Source organism: Coenobita brevimanus, chromosome 107 (genome assembly GCF_032717465.1).
Source record: "Coenobita brevimanus isolate Jiangsu-jjx chromosome 107, ASM3271746v2, whole genome shotgun sequence".
Classification (NCBI taxonomy): domain Eukaryota; kingdom Metazoa; phylum Arthropoda; class Malacostraca; order Decapoda; family Coenobitidae; genus Coenobita; species Coenobita brevimanus.
Window position 1 is genome coordinate 1,462,192 of NC_137060.1, and position 21,712 is coordinate 1,483,903.

General features: G+C 42.3%; 1 protein-coding gene across 1 annotated transcript in view; it reads right to left on the minus strand.

Annotated features, from left to right (window-relative positions):
• The window catches only part of LOC145416637 (uncharacterized), a 333,488-nt gene that overhangs the window by 291,598 nt on the left and 20,178 nt on the right, over window positions 1-21,712 (minus strand). The window lies entirely within an intron of this gene.

Sequence of the window (21,712 nt, forward strand, 5' to 3'; positions counted from 1 at the left end):
AAATGAATTAATGCCATCATATACTACTGATGCCAGTGTACCTGCATACTGTATACCAAAAATACATGAACATAAACTGGAAAAAAAAGAAAAAGAAAAGTAGGAATCATTATATAATCGCTAAGGAAGACATGTTACGACACCTTTCAGTGTATACCAACATTACGGCTAAATATAGTAGGCTCAGTGACTGAAAACAAGAGCAACGCGATGTGCTTTTATTTATTTTTTATTTTTTCTGAACCAGTGAAGTGACAGCCACTGCTGTGTTCATTTTTAGATGTAGGCCACACTCCAGGCACGACTCTAGTCATCTATCTCTCCCTGACCAATTTCGGACACACGGTGCTTCATTGCCGAACACTTTATGGCGATTTTAGCGATGCCGACACACCACACCACCCAATCTCTCTCTCTCTCTCTCTCTCACACACACACACACACACACACACACACACACACACACACACACACACACAATCTAAACTCTGGAAAAGCCAGGGTATATATAGATTTTACGGGTAAAAGAGAATCTCTCTCTCTCTCTCTCTCTCTCTCTGTCACAACCTAAAGCCACCATGGAACCTTCAAAACTCTGGAAAAGCCGGGGTATATATACGGGTGAAAGAGAAGCAGGAAAAATTGTCCGTTTTCTATGACGGTCGTGAAAAAAAAAAGAGAGAGAGAGAGAGAGAGAGAAATATTCAAATCCTACGTCCATCCCACTAAAAATTATCACCACCACCACCACCGCCATCATAATGTTAACTTTCATTCTTTTTAGACGTCTTCATCAACACGCTGACATTAACTCACTCAGAAACCATCATCATCCAAATCCTTATGCCCACCAAGCCACTAAAATATCATTATCATCATCAATATCAACTACAACAACATCAACTTCATCGTCATATTTCCCGCTAAAGCATCATCATCATCCTAACCCCAAGTCTCATCACCATCATCATCATCATCCTAACCCCAAGCATCATCATCATTACCATTCTAACCCTCATCCTCTTATTCTCACTACAAAATCATCATCGTCATCATCATTCTTGTTCTAATTCTATCACCACGATAATGATCATCATCACCATCTCTGAACTCATTCCCATTACAAAATAGGGTCGGTTGGATCCCACGTGGGGAGACGGAGAATAGGAGACTGACTATAGTTCGTTCACCTCAACTAGGCAGAGATTTTAGTCCCTTCCCAGCCTATTTTACGTAGAATACGACAGTACTACACTACTACACACTTTTCACAGCACTTCCCCGTGATTAGCACCATATTTTAGTGTCAACATTTTGCCAAGGCTCAGCTCTGAAGATGGGGGAGATTTCGAGATGGGAAGATGGGTTTTATGTCTGGTTTATGTGAACAGAGTATAGGAGAGTGTATGCCAGTGACGTGGAGGTGGACACCGAGATGGTATGAGGGGTGATGTGGAGCTATATGAGAAAGTGTGATGTGAGTTGGAGAAAGTGCAGCCTGATGGCTGAGGAAAGGGTGACATGGAGGCAATCAGTTTGTGGCCACCCCCTATGGGATTAAGGCGTCTGACTATATATATATATATATATATATATATATATATATATATATATATTGACTGACTGATTGGTTGGTTGGTTGGTTGGTTGACTGATAAACTGAATCCAGAAACTTTACGGATAAAGTACAGAAATCAGGGGGAGTTGGTGGTCAAGTGCAAGAGCGGAAGACTGCTCATCTAAAAGACTCCAGATCGATTCCAATATTTATATACGGTAATAGTACCGTACGTGTAAAGGTCTCTCTCTCTCTCTCTCTCTCAGCCAGGGTCGTCAGCTGTGCAGCGGAGGTAGAGCATCCCCATCTAATTTTTTCAGAAGTTCTGTATTTTCTTTAATTATCTTTTTCTGAAATGCATCAAGAAAGAAAAAGATGAAGATGGTCCCAAAAAGTACTCACACACACACACACACACACACACACAACGACAGCCTTACACAGGACATATGAGAAGGCGGAGTAAGTTAAATCAACAGGAATATAGGTCAAAGGAATAAAATAATTGGCTTATTTAAATGTGAGGATGGTGTGAGGGGGTGGGGGAGGTAGGGTGAGGAAACGAGAGGGGACGAGAGGGGGAGAGGAAGGGGGAGGGATGGAGGTGAGGAAGGGAAGGGAGAAGAGAAGATGACAGAGGGCGAAGGAAGAAGAGTGAATGGGTGAGGGAAAGGGAGAGGGTGGAGAGAATTGGTGAGGGAGAAGAAGGGGGAGGAAAAAGAGAATGGATGAGGAAGAGGAACGGAAAAGAATGCATGAGGAAGAGGAAGGGGGGAGAGAACGGACGAGGAAGAGGAAGGGGGGGAAGGGGGGGAGAAAAAAAAAGTTCAACACTATGACAATTTCAGGAATAGGTCTACTTCTGTCACTTTTTATAATAATACTGGTCAGTTCTGAGGATGTTTAATTCATATTGTTTTACTAACTTCCATGATAATTACAAAAATGTGTAATGTGTAAGATCAATATTACAACAAAACTGCATGACTAAAGGCTGTCCCATTGTACACCCCCACCCACCAGCTGGTCTGAGGGGCAAACTTGTGTGTGCGTGTTCTCACTCACACGTTTAAACATTATATAACCACTGAAAACACTGAACTTCTGCAATCACATATTACCATTAATACTGGTTGCTCCTTCAGCCCAAGAACATCTTTTTCTTATTATTCTGTCATGACTAACGATACTGTTTTATTCAGTCTGGGAAACCTCTCGTACTAAACGAGTTTGGGAAACCGCTCGTACTGAAGGGGTTAATGAAGGCTATATCTTACTCCCCCATATTCAGAAGTTTCGTACAAAGTGAGTAAACTCGTCTGGACACAACAGTACAAATATTACCAAACGTCCTGGTAATGAAGGTGATCACCCTAACAGTTCGGTGATGTATAGTGTCTTATTTCATGACTACTTGGACCACAAGATTTTATTACACCTAAGGATGCCCTAAACTGTAAAGGTGTTAATGAAGGCTACATCTAACCCCTCTAGTTCCAAATGGTAGTAGGTTAGCCGTCAAAAGTAGCAACCCCAGGCTCATACGAATAAGAACCCAGTAGTCTGCAGACTGAAGCTGCCTCTTCTGCAGTCTATTATTTTTCTTTCAGGCGGATAGGGTGGGAGATGAGGGAAATTGGTACTCGTATAACTGGTCAGCTCCACCACGCAGTGATATCGGCGCCGCGTGTCCCTCGCCACCACCATGGACACAGCTACCATGAATAAGATAGAAACATTTAATGGAACTGAAAGACCTGTCCCGGTATAAATGCTCATTCCTTCAATATGTTGACGACTTTTTAATTCTAATAGTGCTGTCTCCAGATGATTTCATAATATAGCTGAAGAGACTTATAACTACAAGGGTCGGTAGCAAAAAAAAAAAAAAAAAAAAAAAAAAAAAAAAAAAATGCACTGATGGACCTACAGTGATAGTAATATTGTGGAAGTACTGGTAAAGTTAGTACTGACAGGGTACGAGACGAGCTGACATTCCACAGAGTCTTATATGTCACCTCGCAGATTGGTCCTCTTCCCCCATATCCCACCCCCCCAGAAGGCTTCAGTAACCTTCAGAACAAGTGGATGGTAAAGGCTAAACATGTGGTCTTATTGCTAATTCACAAAGGCAATCCATCACAGTTCTTACAATGCCACGAAGCCAGTCCAATAAATCCATGACATAATCCATCATTGTATTCTTGCTGCCTTCACACGACATTATTCAGCGTTGGAGACACTTTTGCCACTGGAGAGGTGAGGCACAGACCAGCCTTCGCAAACCACTCCATAGCAAGATAAATAAAGAGAATGGTGCTGGAGAGGAACACCTTCATTTGGTGGCATTAATATAAGCAGGCGGCTCACCTGCCTGGTTATACAAACGTCCCTCAACTTCCGTAGTTCCTTATACTTCAAAGGAGGAAGGTGAACTGCAGATGGGAATTTTAAGCCTTTATTTCATTAGTTTCACAGTTCACATGAACCCGAGGCTTCAAGTGCTGCTACAAAGGCAGATGACCAGCCTACTTCCCTTGGTGACATTACATGATCGATAAACCTAAGGTCACATATTGGGATCGAACCTGCAGTGTGCAAGGTAGTCACTACGACCGGGGCGTTCTAACCACTGTACCACCAGGTGCCCTAAGAAAGAAGGTTAATCCACTCTGAATATTAAAATGGTCATCACATCCTGTGTTTTACTGACTGGGTTTGCGTTCTTGATATAGGTGGTTTTAATAGTAACGACACTAATCCTTTTACCTCTCACCTTTGAATGTCTCTCTCTCTCTCTCTCTCCATATTTCTGTCCACTTATTCTGTATCTATCAATAGCTTAGCATCCGATTTCTTGAAATATGTGGTATTAATAGCAGGCAGACAATTCTTTGATGCCACACCTTTGAATGTCACCTGCATTTCGAAAGGCTACCAATATTTTGATCTATCTGTCTGTATGTCCATCGAATTACATACTTATCTACTTTGTCTGTATGTGTGTATGTAACACTATATGTATAGGCCTACATACATACATATACATATATAGATATATCAACAGATACTATATATATATATATATATATATATATATATATATATATATATATATATATATATATATATATATATATATATATATATATAGATATATACATTTATAAATGTATATATATTTATATTTGTATTTATGTATTTGTATATTGTTACGGAACAGAGAAAGATAATGTACACTTTAAGTGAGAATACTAAGAGTCACTACTGTCCCGTAAAGTTCCAGGTTCAAAACAAAAGAGTTAAGTAAAATTACAAGTTAAAGTTTAATGCTCAAACTAACAACAAAACATTCAGAACTTATAAGGATAATGTAATGGCAAATAAACAGGTTAAATATATGGTTAACTGCAATAGCCTCTATTAACACGAAATTAGCAAGAATAAATTTATCTAAGTCAGCCCTGATAAAATGAGATACCAGATAATACTCAGTGAATGCCAGATAAATTATTACAGATCCAAACTAGTATCAAAAATGACTGACATAAAACCCAACATTAATCAAAAAAGACCTCACTAGGCCTAAGAATTAACCTTATGCTACACAGTACAAGAAAAAATACAACAACAGTTATACTCAAATTGCACACAGCTGCTAGATGTTTGGAGATTTCTTGAGCACTCACAATAATAATAACTGTACAGGGGAGGACAGAGATGTGAACAAAATGAGGAGCAGGGCCCGTATGCATAAAAGGTCCTGGGACCTAGGAACTAGTCGCAAGTCGTAGGAACTGATCCCAAGTCGCAGGACTTGTTTATAAACGCTCCCACGTCCTAGGACTGGTCCTAAGACACGGAGATTTTAGGTGTAGCCAGGGAGGTGACTTACGACTTAGGAATATTCCTAGGACCTGAAAATGGCCGAACAACAACAAGCTCCGAGGCGTCAGCAGAGAACTTTTCGCCCACGTAGGGACGTGTTGAATGAATTAAGTGATGCAGAACTGATAAGCAGATACCGTTTGGATCGTGCAGGAATTATTTTTGTTACTGACTTGGTAAGAGATGTCCTGCAAAATCCATCTGAGAGGAACCAGGCACTTATCCCGGAGATGAAAGTGATCATTTTGTTGAGATATTTGGCCACAGGTAAAATGCAAGTATGCAGCAGTGATGATTTGGAACCCTCACAGCCTACAGTCAGCAGAGTTATCTCACATACATTAAATGCGTTCTACAGACGTGAAATAATGTGTAGATTCTTGAAGTTCCCCACAGACCCCCAAGAACTACAAAGGAAAAAAATCGAATTTATGGAAATTGCTGGCTTCCCCGGGGTGGTTGGAGCAATTGATGGGACACATGTGAGAATAATAGCCCCAAAAGAGTTTGAAGAAGAATATGTGAACAGAAAGCGGTATCATAGCATTAATGTACAAGTTGTTTTTGATGCCAAGTACAGAATTATTAACTGTTTGGCCAAGTGGCCAGGGTCAGTGCATGATGCTAGGATACTCAATGAAAGTGGACTTAAAAGAATGTTTGAAAACCGAGAGGTTCCACCGGGGTGCATTCTTCTAGGAGGTTGAATGCTCCCACGTCGTCTGTATGTTTACAATACACGATAGCCCAGCGTCCACAGAAAAAAGAAAATGTAACTGGAAAATGGATACTTACATTCATCAAGAAATCCACCTACATTATTTCTATAATCATTTTGTGACTTAGAGTATTTTACTAAATAATATATCTCTCTATCTTGGCCAAAAACTGCATTTTCGAAAAAAAATATTGCTACAGTTAGCACTTTTCCTAAGTCTGGGACTTGGGAAAATTCCTGGGTAGGAATTGCCATGTACGTCCTAGGTAGTGTTTATGAATCGATTCCCAAGACACAGTCCCAGCTGAGAGCAGTTCTTAGGACTTTCCTAGGAACGTTTTTGAATAGGGGCCCAGATCTAAGTGGCAATGATGCAGAGACTGAGCTCATTATATAGGGGCCAGCAAAGCTTGATACAACTTGTAAGAGGGACGCGCAAATGAAGCCATGGGGACAAAGAGATGAAAATCCCGCACAGAATAACAGAAAGGACGACTTACTCTACTATAACGGTAGAAGGGGGGGACTGAGGCAGAACACGCTCGTGATCAAACATGCAGCATACTGTGCGTTAAAATTACACAAAGGATGATGAAATCATAGGTTATGTAACACCTCCCCACAAAGAAAAAGAAATTTACAAAGGAAATTTCTTATTACTCTAAAACAATCTGTCTAAAGTCTAGATAAGCAATCTGCAATAACATTTTCTTTCCCCTTGACATGTTGTATGTCTAATGAATACTCCTGAAGAAGTAGACTCCATCTTGTCAATCTCTGATTTTTATCTTTAAACTTACTAAGGAATTTCAGTGGGTTGTGATCGGTATAAATGACTATGGGGTCAAAACCAGAACACAAATAAAATGAAAACTGCTGTAAACCCAAAATCAAGGCCAAAAGCTCTTTCTCAATAGTGGAGTAGTTCTTTTGAGGTGGAGTGAACTTCTTACTGTAATAAGATACAGGATGTTCAATACCCTGATCATCCTCTTGCAGCAAAACAGCCCCAGCTCCTGTATCACTTGCATCAACAGCCATCTTAAAAGGCTTAGCAAAATTTGGAGTAGCGAGCACTGGCTGACTTAATAGAATAGCTTTAAGTTTGTTGAAAGAGGATTCACAGTTATCGGTCCAGACAAATTTAACTCCCTTTTTCAGTAGGTCTGTAAGTGGTGATACAAGAATAGAAAAGTTAAGAACAAATCTCCTGTAATAACTTACCATTCCCAAAAATCTTTGTACCTCCTTCCTACTTTTAGGTCTGGGAAGATCACTTATAACCTGAACCTTAGCTCCTGGTGGTGCAACATGTCCATCACCAATTACATACCCAAGGTACTGAACTTTAGCTTGACCAAACTCACACTTTGATAAATTAGCTACAAGATTAGCCTGAACCAAACGCTCAAGAAATTTACTGACATGGCATAGGTGATCTTTCCAGTTGTCACTGAAGAATAATACATCATCAATATAAACAACACACCCTGCCAAACCCTCTGTTACAACATTCATGAGCTTCTGAAATGTGGCTGGTGCATTCTTCATACCATACGGCATTACAGAACATGCAAAAGCCTTTCCTAGTGTTACAAAACATGAGATCTCCCTAGCACGTTCAGTCATAGGTACTTGCCAGTATCCCTTTAACAAATCAAACTTACTTATGTACCTAGCCTTTCCGATCTTGTCTATGCAATCTTCCACACGAGGGAGAGGGTAAGTGTCTGTTTTGGTTATCTGATTAACACGTCTGTAGTCAATGCAAAGCCTCTGTGACCCACCTGGCTTAGGGACTAGAGTGACAGGAGAACTCCACTCGCTCTGACAGGGCTAAATCATCTTGTGGTCCAACAGGTAGCCAAGCTCCTTCTGGATGAGAGGAACTTTCACTGGGTTCACACGGTAAGGAGGCAGTTTAATTGGCTTTGCGTCTCCAACATCGACATCATGCATCAACACAGTGGTTCTTCCTGGAGTGGCACGGAACACTTGCGGGTACTCCTGCAGTAATGCCGAAAACTCCTGCCTTTCCTTGGGAGGTAGATGAGAAAGCTTAGTCTGGAGATCACCCATGATATCAGGATTCTTCCCCAAACTATCACTCAGGCTCATACTGCATGGGAGAGCTTCACTTGCAGACTCGGGTGGAACAGCTACAGTGCAGACTGGATTATTTTCGTCCCGCCTGTGATATAGCTTTAGCATGTTGATGTGACATAGTTGCTTGCTCTTTCTACGATCTGGCGTGGCGATGACATAGTTGACATCACTGAGTTTCTTCTCCACGATATAAGGACCACTAAACTTGGCTTGAAGAGGTTGCCCATGAACTGGTAGCAGAATCAAAACCTGATCTCCTGGCTGAAAGTGGCGCAACCTGGACTTCTTATCATACCAAGTCTTCATCTTCTCCTGAGCAGCTCCTAAATTCTCTCTTGCCAGCTGTAAAGCAGTGGACAGCCGTTCTTTGAACTTCATCACATACTCCAGCAGGTTGACGTCATCTTCCTCCGACAGCCAGCACTCCTTGAGTAACTTAAGGGGTCCTCTTACTTCATGGCCAAACAGTAGTTCAAAAGGTGAGAAGCCCAGTGATTCATTTGGAGATTCTCTTGCGGCAAATACGACGAATGGAAGACCTTTATCCCAGTCTTTTTGATGTTCCAAACAGTATTTCTTGAGCATCGATTTGAGTGTTTGATGATATCTCTCCAACGCTCCTTGGGTCTGGGGATGGTAAGCTGAAGACGTGATCTGGGAAATGCCCAACTCTTTCAGAGACTGCTTGAAAACATTCGACATGAAATTACTTCCCCGGTCTGACTGTACCTCCTTAGGCAGACCAAACTTTGTGAAGAACCCTAGCATTTCCTTAACCACGTTCTTTGCTGAGATATTTCTAAGTGGAATGGCTTCAGGATAACGAGTAGCCATATCAATCATGGTCAACACATAAGAAAATCCTGAAGAAGTCTTAGGAAGAGGGCCCACAATATCCACCAACACACGGGTGAAAGGCGCCTCAAAAGGAGGAATGGGAACTAGAGGTGCAACCTTTTCGGTCTGATTACACTTTCCCACAACTTGACAGGTGTGACAAGACTTACAATACCAGGAAACATCCCTGAAGATACCTGGCCAGTAGAAGTGTTTCAAAATGCGTGCCACAGTCTTCCTCACTCCAAGGTGTCCTGCCAAACTGGAATCATGAGCCACTCTAATGATATCCTGCCTACAAACACGAGGGATGACAACTTGATGTACAACCTCCCATTCACAGTCGGCTGATGCTGTTGGGGGTCTCCACTTCCTCATAAGTACTCCTGACTTTACATAATAACAAGTAGAAGCACCGGCTGACTCTTCTTCACTGTAAGCAGAGTTAGCTAGACCTTTCAACTCAGGGTCAGCAACCTGCAACTCAACCAACTCTTGACGAGACAAATTATCAACACTACAGGGTACTGCCTCATCTGGTGAGTGGTCTAAATTAGCAAGAAAAGTGTCAGCTAGGATAACATCATCATCATCATTATCCTCTAAATCACCAGTAACTTTAGACTTAGCCCTAGTGACAGCACATGCAGGGAACACATCAGGGACATCACAATCCTGGGACACAGCCACTGGCTCACTAGACAACTGAGGAGCTGGACACACTTGACTTCCACCAATATCATTTCCAAGTAAGAAAGTTACACCTGACATTGGGAGTGTCTCAACCAACCCAACCATAACAGAACCATTAACAAAACCAGACTCTAAATTCACTCTGCACAGAGGGACAGAGAAGTAATTATTCCCTACACCTTGTAAGATTACAGTTTCATCAGAGGAATTAACATTAGAGCCTAGAACACTGGTCAGCATAAGGGATTGGCAAGCACCTGTATCACGATATATCTTAACTGATTTCCTGTCATTACTGTCCAGAGGACTGACAAAACCATCAGACAGGAAATTAGCACATGAACTCTTGAGAGTGTCACCCACGTTACTGCTCAAAAGAGGAGCTCCATCATGAGAATTTAAGTTACCCCTCAAAGCAGGTTCAGTTAACTCAGTTAAAGAATTCTGGGAACTCTCAAGAGTGGACACTAGACCAATTGACTGAATATTTAAAGACTCCTTTTTGTTCACATCACGCTGTCTCCTGAAACATCTCTCCGTAGTATGACCAAGCTTACTACAATAAGTACATTTACTTTTCTGAAATCTAGAGGTGAAGCTGGTATTTACTTCCTGAGAAACATCATCTTTATTTTCTTTCCTGTTACCTGTACTCTGAGTAGAGGCAACGTACTTACTCTCAGCTTTCCTTTTTCCTCCAGAATATCTCTTGTGAGTGAGAACATACTCATCAGCTAAAACTGCAGCATCAGACAAATTATCTATCCTTCTCTCATCAAGATATAGGCTTACATCTTTACTAATACACCTTTTGAAGTCCTCCAGCAAAATCATCTGCTTAAATTTGTCAAAATCAGAATCCACATTCTTAGAATTTAACCACTGCTCTAACAGATCTTCTTTGATTTTTGCATACTCAACATGGGATTGCTTATCTTGCTTGTAAGTTGTCCTAAATTTTACTCTATAAGCTTCAGGAACAAGCTCATAGGCCTTAAGAATCAGTCTCTTAACTACATCATAATTATCAGATTGATCCTGAGGCAAAGATGCATAAGTTACTTGAGCTTTACCGGTGAGAACAGTTTGAAGGAGTACTGGCCAATTCTGTTTGGGCCAATTAAAACCTGTAGCTACCCTCTCAAACAACTGAAAATACTTTGTTAAATCAGATTCATTAAAAGGAGGGACAAGTTTAACATTTTTAGCCACATCAAAATCATCAGAGCTAGATGATCCAGTTCCACCTTGTTTCATGCGATACTCATGGTCTGCCTGAATCCTAGCAAGTTCAATTTGTGCCTGAAACTCAGCCTCCTTAGCACGAGCCTGAAACTCAGCCTCCTTAGCATTTGCCTGAAACTCAGCCTCTTGAATACGAGCTTTTGCCTGAAATTCAGCCTCCTTAGCACGGGCCTCCTGCAGGGCTAGCTGTAACTTAGCTAATTCAATCTGCGTTTGCTCATTTCGAGGAGTTACATTAAACAAGCTTTCATTAATCATGTCAACAATTTGATCTTTAGACTGATGAGAGCGAACAACAAATCCCAATTGTTGAGCAACAATCTTAAGTTCATTCTTTGTTCTGTTTTCTATATCACACACTGTTTGCACATTTGACAAAAAATCTTTGGCTTCATCAAGTGTAGTAATAGTAGACATAATGAATAAGTAACAGTCACAAAATATCAAGCAATATCCTTATGATAATATCCTGAATATCCTGGCGAGGTCGCCAAATTTATGTTACGGAACAGAGAAAGATAATGTACACTTTAAGTGAGAATACTAAGAGTCACTACTGTCCCGTAAAGTTCCAGGTTCAAAACAAAAGAGTTAGGTAAAATTACAAGTTAAAGTTTAATGCTCAAACTAACAACAAAACATTCAGAACTTATAAGGATAATGTAATGGCAAATAAACAGGTTAAATATATGGTTAACTGCAATAGCCTCTATTAACACGAAATTAGCAAGAATAAATTTATCTAAGTCAGCCCTGATAAAATGAGATACCAGATAATACTCAGTGAATGCCAGATAAATTATTACAGATCCAAACTAGTATCAAAAATGACTGACATAAAACCCAACATTAATCAAAAAAGACCTCACTAGGCCTAAGAATTAACCTTATGCTACACAGTACAAGAAAAAATACAACAACAGTTATACTCAAATTGCACACAGCTGCTAGATGTTTGGAGATTTCTTGAGCACTCACAATAATAATAACTGTACAGGGGAGGACAGAGATGTGAACAAAATGAGGAGCAGATCTAAGTGGCAATGATGCAGAGACTGAGCTCATTATATAGGGGCCAGCAGAACTTGATACAACTTGTAAGAGGGACGCGCAAATGAAGCCATGGGGACAAAGAGATGAAAATCCCGCACAGAATAACAGAAAGGACGACTTACTCTACTATAACGGTAGAAGGGGGGGACTGAGGCAGAACACGCTCGTGATCAAACATGCAGCATACTGTGCGTTAAAATTACACAAAGGATGATGAAATCATAGGCTATGTAACAATATATATATATATATGACAATCTACAGTACATTGCTATCGACTCTATTTATAGATTCATTATCTACCGTATCTATTTATCCATCTATGTACCCAAAAGTCGATCTATTTGTCTATCTACCAATCTAGCTTGCTAGCCTTACTTATACATGGTTTAGCTTTTGATTACCAGTACTGAAATTTCTTGATTATATAGTGTGGCTTTTATAGCTACAGTATTTCATAACGCCTCTTCTATTGCCATTCATTCTGCACATTGCACCTCATTATCTTCCCGTGTGTTATAGATGCAAGCTATATCGATATAAAATGCAATAAATAGCATACAATATTCCAGTTATATCGGTGCCATCATATGCAGGCCCCGCCTCGCCACCACCATTCTTGCCACTAAAGATAACATTTTCCCTTTTTCGGTCAGTGATGTGTTGCTGCCACCAGACGATTTTATGTACCTCTACATATGCCCCTCAGTAGTACAAGCTTAGCCAAAAATTCATTTACTCCGATTTTATAACATGAAACTACAATTTATTTATAGCCCTTCGATAGGTTGTGTTGTTGTGCTGGAGGAGACGCCTTCACGTGGTGACACCGATTAAACCGGGCGGTGGAACATTCATGATGTTCCCAAGAGGGAAACAAAGAACATAAAAACTGGGAATCCCTTTTTTTCATGGTACGAACCCCGGATATATTAAAATGAATACAGATTAACTCCCCCTTTCGGTGGCTATGCAGGGCGGTGTGGTGGTGGTGGTGGTGGTGGTGCACAAAGACCCGTGTGGTGGGTACTGACAACAACTCCTCCCTGACACCACAGCCACAAAGGACCAGACTGGCATGGTGGTGCAGGCAGGTTCAGGGAGGCACTGGTGCAGGCATGGACGGAAAGAGGCACAGACTGAGGACAGGCACGAGAGAGATGGGTGAAAATAGGAAGACAGATGGATGAAGACAGGAAGGATAGGGATGGAAGAAGAGAGGGTGCAACAGGGGCACTGCAGGGAAGGAGGGGTGGGGAGATGGATGGAATGGCGTAAAAATTGAGAAAAGGGACGAGAGAGATGGATGAACAGAGATAGAAGGACACAGATGGATGAATCAAGGGTACAATAGGATGACTGCAGGGAAGGATGGGTGGAGAGATGGATGGAATGGAGCAGAGACTGGGGAAGGGCCGAGACAGATGGATGAAGGGAGGGACATATGATGACCGGACGACGGATAGGGATGGATGAATGGAATGTAGGAGGGATGTATGGAGGGAAGGACGGAGAAATGGACAGAAAGAGGTACAGACAGAAGAAAGATGGAAGGGATGGTTGAAAGAGAGGTAGAAGAGGGAACATGAGGAAGGAAGGAGAGAAAGATGAGATAAGAAAAGGAGAGGGTGGGAAGGGAAGACTGGAGAGATGGAAGGAAAGTGGTACAAGACTTAAGAAAAGGTTGAGAGAGATGGATGAAGGGAGGGGCGGATGATGAAAGCTGGAAGGAAAGAGATGGATGAAGAGGAGGAGGGAAGGAAGAAGGATGGAAAGGGCATGGAAGGGGATTATGGTATGTAGACTTATGCAGGAAAGGGAAACATAAGATGGGGGAAGAAAGCGTTGGGAAAAGGGAAGGAATGGGAGGAGAAAATGAAGGGAGCAGATGGATGGGTGCAGTGCATAGAAAGGGATATGTAGGCCTAGGCAGGGGAGGGAAAGGAGGAAGGGAAAGGGAAGGGGAGAGGAGGGGGGGAAAGAAAAAAATTATATCCGTACTAATATGGACACTGGGCTACAGCACAACAAATTCACTATCACTGTTAACACTTTACGCCCAGTGGTTCATTTTTACACACTTCAAACTGATTCTAACACCTAAATCTATCAAACATTAATGCTTGTTTATTTACTAATGGTCGTCAATTGTGAAATTACAAGTAACAACATTATACAACCGTTATATTAATAGTTACAGTTACGAAGAGACAGACAGATAAATGAGGTAGTGAACAAGCATTGTGGTGTTGATGTGGATGTGCTGGAGAGCATTACGAGAAGTACCGAGATGTTCATGTGGAGAAAATGGAAATGGGAGATTAACTAGGAGAGTGTATGTGAGTGAGGTGGAGGGAAAGAGGGAGAGGGGAGCCCAGAGATAATAGGGAGGGATGGAGCAGAGAGGTATATGATGGAGGGTGGTGTTATATGTCCTCTGCCTGATGACAGAAGACAGAGTGACAAGAAGGTACTGTAAGTCGTTTGTGGCTACTCCTTACATGATTAAGGCGTCTAGGTAGATTATAGACAGATAGACTGACAAAGAGGTAGAATAAACCCTTTCATTTCCCTAAGCCAGAAGAAACCATTTGTCTTACCACTCAGTATAGAATCACGTGATGGTAGCACTATATCAAGGGAGTGGATGGTGGGTGTATGCAAAGTTTCCTCCTCCGCCTCTCCCTGCCCTTTTTCTTTCTCTTCCAGGTCCTCTGTTACCAAATCTTCTCTTCTTCCAGCTCGTTCCCTTTTGTCTGCCACTCCTCCCTCTCTCTTCCAGTTACCTACCCACTCCCCCCTCTCTTATTCCCTCCCTTCACCCTCCATCTCGTCCAGTCCCCCCTGCCTTGCAGATCCAGCCTGGAGGTAATTACTCTTCACCTCCACCATCTTACTACCTCCTCTGCCCCCTTCCTTCAAGGCCCACATAATTTCTCTTCTCTCTTTCCCTGATAATTTCTCACTTTCATTTTCTTCTTCTTTCATATCTACATTCTCTTTCCTTCCTACTCGTCTACCTTCCTTCAAATCTTCCTTCTCTTTCTTTCCTTCCCTCATAAAAGCTTTCCCTAATTTTTCATTCATTTCTTCTTTCCCTCTTCCTCCATCATTCTCTCATCTCCCCTCTCTCCTTCCTTCCCTCATCCCCTCCCCTCCCTCTTCTCTCCTTCCTTTCCTCTCCACCTCCCAGCTGTCTCCCCCCTTGCAGATGAAGCCGGCAGGTAACTGGTATTCACCTGCATTATCTTCCTGTACCCCCATCCCTTCCTGTTTCCTACCTCATCTTATCTTTCTCCCTTCCTTATTTCTTCATTTATTTCTATCTTCATTCTTTTTCTCTGCCTTTCCTTCCTTCCTGCAACCCCCCCCCTCTCTCTCCCTCTCTCCATTTTGCAGATCCAGCCAGGACGTAACTGCACTTCATATGCACCACTTACCAACTCCTATTCCCTTCCTTCATGCCGCCTTTTTAATTTTTTCTCCCCCGTTCCTTTCTCTCTCAATACCTATCCCTCTCCCCCTCTCTCTTTCCTTTCATCCTAACCTACCCTTTCCTCCTTTCCCTCTAATTATCTCTCACCATTATAAACTCGTTAATAATATTCAGCATCCGACTCCAATTAATTTTTCTTTCCCTCCTAATCCAACCCAGCCAAACCCAATCCTTACTAACCTAACCTAACCCAATCCTTACTAACCTAACCTAACCCAGTCCTTACTAACCTAACCTAACCCAGTCCTTACTAACCTAACCTAACCCAGTCCTTACTAACCTAACCTAACCCAGTCCTTACTAACCTAACCTAACCCAGTCCTTATTAACCTAACCTAACCCAGTTCTTACTAACCTAACCCAACCCAGTCTTTACTAACCTAACCTAACCCAGTCCTTACTAACCTAACCTAACCCAGTCCTTACCAACCTAACCTAACCCAGTTCTTACTAACCTAACCTAACCCAGTCCTTACTAACCTAACCTAACCCAGTCCTTACTAACCTAACCTAACCCAGTCCTTACTAACCTAACCTAACCCAGTCCTTACTAACCTAACCTAACCCAGTCCTTACTAACCTAACCTAACCCAGTCCTTACTAACCTAACCTAACCCAGTCCTTACTAACCTAACCTAACCCAGTCCTTACTAACCTAACCTAACCCAGCCTCAGTAGCTGCCCCAGGTGGTAATCATCAGCAGCTTCGTGGTTCAGTAGTTGCCCAACCAGTGGCCTTGGCAACCGGTAGGGGTCATAGTACCACAGCATCCTGTGTCTAATAATAGCTGACTGTCTAACTTTTAAAGGTTAGCTATAACACACACATGTATATATAGATATAATGCTTCCACACACACACACACACACACACACACACACATACAAAAACCAGACACTCATCTGCAAGGTTATCCGCTGACAATTCTCTCTCTCTCTCTCTCTCTCTTTCTCTCTGTTTCAGCCAACTCTGAGGTCGCTTAGAAATACATATATACTTTTCCTTACACACAACCCAGATTACCTTCAACCATCTACCTGTCTTACCTATCTACGAGTGTGCAATCTGTCTCTACGTACAGTAACTAGTTCTATCTCTTCCAAGTAGTGTCTGTATTTCAACGTATCTGTCATAACTACCTGCATCGTTTATTCACTTCCTGCTCCTACTGCCACACCCACGCCCTCACCAGCAGACTGAGCCGTCCTCGCAACACATAGGTTACCGTCAGATGAGTTTTTAGTGAAGCGCTATTTACGGACCACCCTGTATGTGTGGCGTGGGGGAGGGAGGCAGGGGAGGGATGAAGGGGCCAGGGAGAGGGAGTAAATGAGACAGGTGGAGGGAGGAAGGGGGCCAGGGGGAAGGAGGATGGAAAGCTGGGGGAAGGAGGAAGGGAGCCTGGGGGAGGGAGGAAGGGAGGAAAGGGACCAGGGGGTGGGGGAAGGGAAGCAGGGGGAGGGAGGATGGGAGCCAGAGGGAGTGGGAAGGGAAGCAAAGGGAGGGAGGAAAGGGACCAGGGGGAAGGGGAAGGGAAGCATGGGGAGGGGGAAGGGAAGCAAAGGGAGGGAGGAAAGGAGCCAGGGGGAGGGAGGAAAGGGGCAGGGGGAGGGAAGAAATGAGGCAGATGGAGGGAGGAAAGGGGCAGGGGGAGGGAAGAAATGAGGCAGAGGGAGGGAGGGAGGAAGGGTGGAATGGGGAGGGAGGCAGGAGATGGAGGAAGGAGGCCAGGGGGGAGATGGAAGGCTTGTTGGAATCCTGAGGGTCTAGTTGTTGTTGTTGTTGCTTATCGAAATTCATGTAACCACAACACAGTATTTAAGTTGTGGTAGTGGTCTTGTTCCCTCAGATGAAAACAAACTGACTATAATCTATAAAAATAACAACACACAATAGACTGGAAAAGCTGGTACTTACACACGTCAACCTGGTACCGGTACTGCATTAACACTGACCTGAAACAAAGGAAACAAAAATACAACAAGGGTTTATATATTTACACATGGATCATATAAGTCTTAAGCTAAATAAATAGTCTGAAGAAAGCAAGAGGAAAACCAACTGCACATCATCCCAGGTACATATGGTTCAGCTGCAACAAAAATCTTGGTCTGAACTAAAGCGTGTGTCCATTAAGATATTTTTCAGAAGCAAAGATATATGGTGTTTGAGATGAAAAACACTGATCAACTCAAAGCCTGGCATTACAACCTCCCCTCCCCCTCTCTCTCTCTCTCTGACAGACCAGGTATAATTAAGGTATTTTTAAGGAGTGAGCTTGTATGGTATTTGAGAGAAAAAAACCTAAGTAGACTCCTGCCTCTCTCTCTCTCTCTCACAAGACCGCTCCAGATGCCATCGTAGTCCATGCATGTGTATTTTACGACGGATGTGGCCCAGGTATGCAAAACAATGGTGGAAATATCAAAAAGTCTACAATCCCTGGGAGATTTATGGTGTGTGTGTGTGTGTGTGTGTGTGTGTGTGTGTGTGTGTGTGTGTGTGTGTGTGTGTGTGTGTGTGTGTGTGTGTGTGTGTGTAAAGACCAGCCTGAAAGCCAGGTATTAAGAGCTGGCGGGGAGGGTTGTGGGGGACGAGGTTTTGTTGAGTTTTATGTGGTGAAAGAGTCACACATTCAGCAACGTAAGCTAGGTAGGGGGTTGATGGAAGGGTATTCAGTATGGACGGTGAATTGAGGGCCCAAATGGTGATATGTGGAGATGTCCCACGCCAATGGATTAGCGTAGAACCTCGGGAACCTACTGTATACTATATACTGAGCTGGATTTAAAAAAAAAAAATCTAGTATTGGCTACGGTAGCCACATTATTTGGCAAGTATGTGAGTTCTGATACCTATTGGATAGTGTTCAGGCAGTTACAACAATGCCAGTGATCCTTTCACTACCATGACGCCTTGTTAACACTCAGGCTCCTATGACTCACTCTTGGCTGAATTATATCATGGGACGTTAGCTGGAACACAACACCAAGACCGGTACTAGAGTCGTGCCGACTATGTGAGGGTTTATGGTACTTGTAGTAAGTCAGGCTCCTATGACTCACTCACAGCTGAATAAAAACGAGGGAAGTCATCCACTCTGAAGATCGGAACGTGAAAATCGACGATGCTAGCTAAGTACATCACATGAAAAACCCAACCCCTGTTTATGCAATAGTAATGTTATCATCTTGCCCTCTGCTACCTGCATGTAAATTTCAGAATGATAAGTGAACTCTGAGTATATAATTATACACTGTTAAACAATTTCTCTTAAAAGTTTCACCTTACCCTCTATATAATATATACGGTAACAGGAAATGGATAACCTGACCAGATTATGGTGGGAATCGGCGTCGAAGGCGGTGACTCCACATCATTTGCTGAGACCCTCTTACGTCACGCCCCCAGCTGGAAGGGCGGTGGTGGTTCTTTGGGGGTAGGCAGCCTGCTGGTGGAGGGATGCCTTATAGTGTTTGGTGGTTCTTTGGGGGTAGGCAGCCTGCTGGTGGAGTGCTGCCTTATAGTGTGTGATGGTTCTTTGGGGGTAGGCAACTTGCTCGTGGAGTGCTACCTTACAGTGTAAGCAGGCTTGGGTGCTGCTTCAGCTACACGAGGCCATACTAGAAGGGCCTAACAGCGACAGTCACAATGAAAGCACTCTCCTCAGCCATTGAGGGTGCAAGACAGCTCAACGCGGTGCCGGTCCCGAATAAATGGGAAGGGTCGGCGTCAAGAAGGGTATCCGGCAGCAAAAACCTGCCAAAACCGCAGGACCAAGTCGTATGGCGAGGAATGGTCAAATACATCCCATAAGGATGTGGGAAAAGAGGGTCAATAAAGAATACCTGGTACCGGGACTAGAGTTGTTCCAGTTATAAAAGGGTTAACAGTAACAGTATTAATAATGAAATACATTCTCGAATAAGCAAAAGTAGATGATGTAAATTCCAATTTCCACCCAATTAATGCCATCATCCCACAAGGATTAGTTCTGGCTCCAACCCTATTCCTAATTCATATTAATGATCTCTTACCTGTCACCCATAATCCCATCCATTCATATGCAGATGACTCAACACTTCATGGTTCACTCATACTTAAACACACATTCACAAAGTTTAATATCTCTAACTCACAACTCAGTGCTGTAATCTTCATAAATCAAGAGTTATCTAAGATCACTGAATGAGGACAAAATAACATTGTCTTATTTAATGTTTGCAAAACCAATTATATACAATTTACTAACAGAAATATACCCGGTACTGCCTGATTCCTCTATTACCTTTAATGCCGCTAATATCCTTATCTCTAAAAGTACTGAAATTCTTAGTGTTTCACTTAACAATGCCCTCAGCTGGACCTCTCATGTCAGAGCACTTGCTAAAACCACCTCAAGAAACTTGGATTATTGTACAGAGTCAGTAACTTCTTCACTGACGAGCAGTTAGCTATAATTTATGAATCAAATGCGCTCTCAGCTGGAATACTGTTAACCCTTGTGGAACGGATGTGGAAAGGCTGCATTAAAACAACTAGACAAAATTCACACCAAAGCTGTTAGAATTATTAATACCGGTAACCCTACTATTACAAATAAACTACCTCCCCTACATTTAAGAAGGAATGTTGCCTCTCTTGCATTATTGTACGATAGTTTTATGGCAAATGCTCAGACGAAGTTCCATCCATCGTGCCACCTCCCCATGCCTTCCCCCAGACTACACTGGAATCTGGCAGTGCTCATGACTGGATTGTCACACTGCCCTATTACAGAACTTCCGCCTATCAGAATTCTTTTTATTCCCCGAACGGCATCTCTTTGGATCTCGCTTCCCCACAGTTGTTTCCCCCAAAATTTCAACCTACAGCTGTTCAAGTCTAACTGTTACAGATTTTTTATGAATGGAGGACATCATTAATCTGATGTATGGAATTTTTTTTATTTATTTGTTTTTCCTTCCTGTGTTCTGTTATTTTAAAAAAAAGTAGTGAGGGGTTAACAAATTTTTTTTTTTACCCATCCAGTTTGAAAAGTCTCTTATGAACACATAAAATCACCTGGAGGAAGCAAGAATAAAGAAAAAAAACATGATGCTGTGAGAGGTGAATGCATGTCAACATCTTCAGTTCGAAAGTCTCCTATTTCTAGTAGTCATCTGGAAATAACAAGGGCAAAATCCAAACACGTCATCGTGGTGATGTAACTAGTCAATGATAGGACAGGTAACTTTAATTCATACTTGATTATAACAAATAACGCATCATATTATTACTACCACACATGTAATAACGTTCTCGTTTGATGTACTAATACAGTTAAGACAATGGCTAATGTACAAATGGACTGTCAGATTTGAGCTTTTTCAACAAATATCGTCAATCTGGTACATGTTGTGGCATCACTTTAAGCAGTCCTGTCCATCAGTCACTAACTACGGTTCTTCAGACGCACGGTGCTCCACTCCTGTATATTTTAGCTAGGCCCAAATTTTTTCCGCATGTAGCCTATCTAACAGTTTTGTTACTTGTTCATAATTACCTTCATACTGTCATGACTAAAATGCTCACTGATAATCCAGCATCAGTTAAGTTTACGAGAGCTTCTCATTCCTCCCCGAACGTCCTCCTTAACCTATTGTGTTAAACACTGCTGTCACATTAAATATTGCATGTAATACTTTGCACTGCCAAATCCGGAAAACAAGTGTCATTCAACTTTTGAAGGTGGTAATAAATCATCCCTGATCCAATTCCACGTTTACTGTCAGGCATCAGGTTTGCCGGCAATGCGGTAACGCTGTTTGGCTGGCTGGGTATATTTAACTGGATGGACCTCCTTATACAACGCACAGCTGTTATACTCTGCTCATTTCAACTACCGTAGGTGAATTACTGCCATCTAACCATCCTGAATGTTGTGCTATAGAAGGATACAAGTGCTTGTGGGCCCTTCGGGCCCCTCGCACTTGCTCCTGCGGAGGGCTCTCGCATTTATGTGCGTTCTAGTATAACGCTGTCACTTGGATTTTTTGCAGCTAACCAACTGATCGTCTTACTTGCAGCTTCGGGAATGGAACCCAAGTTGTCCGGACGCAAGTCTGAAATACTTTA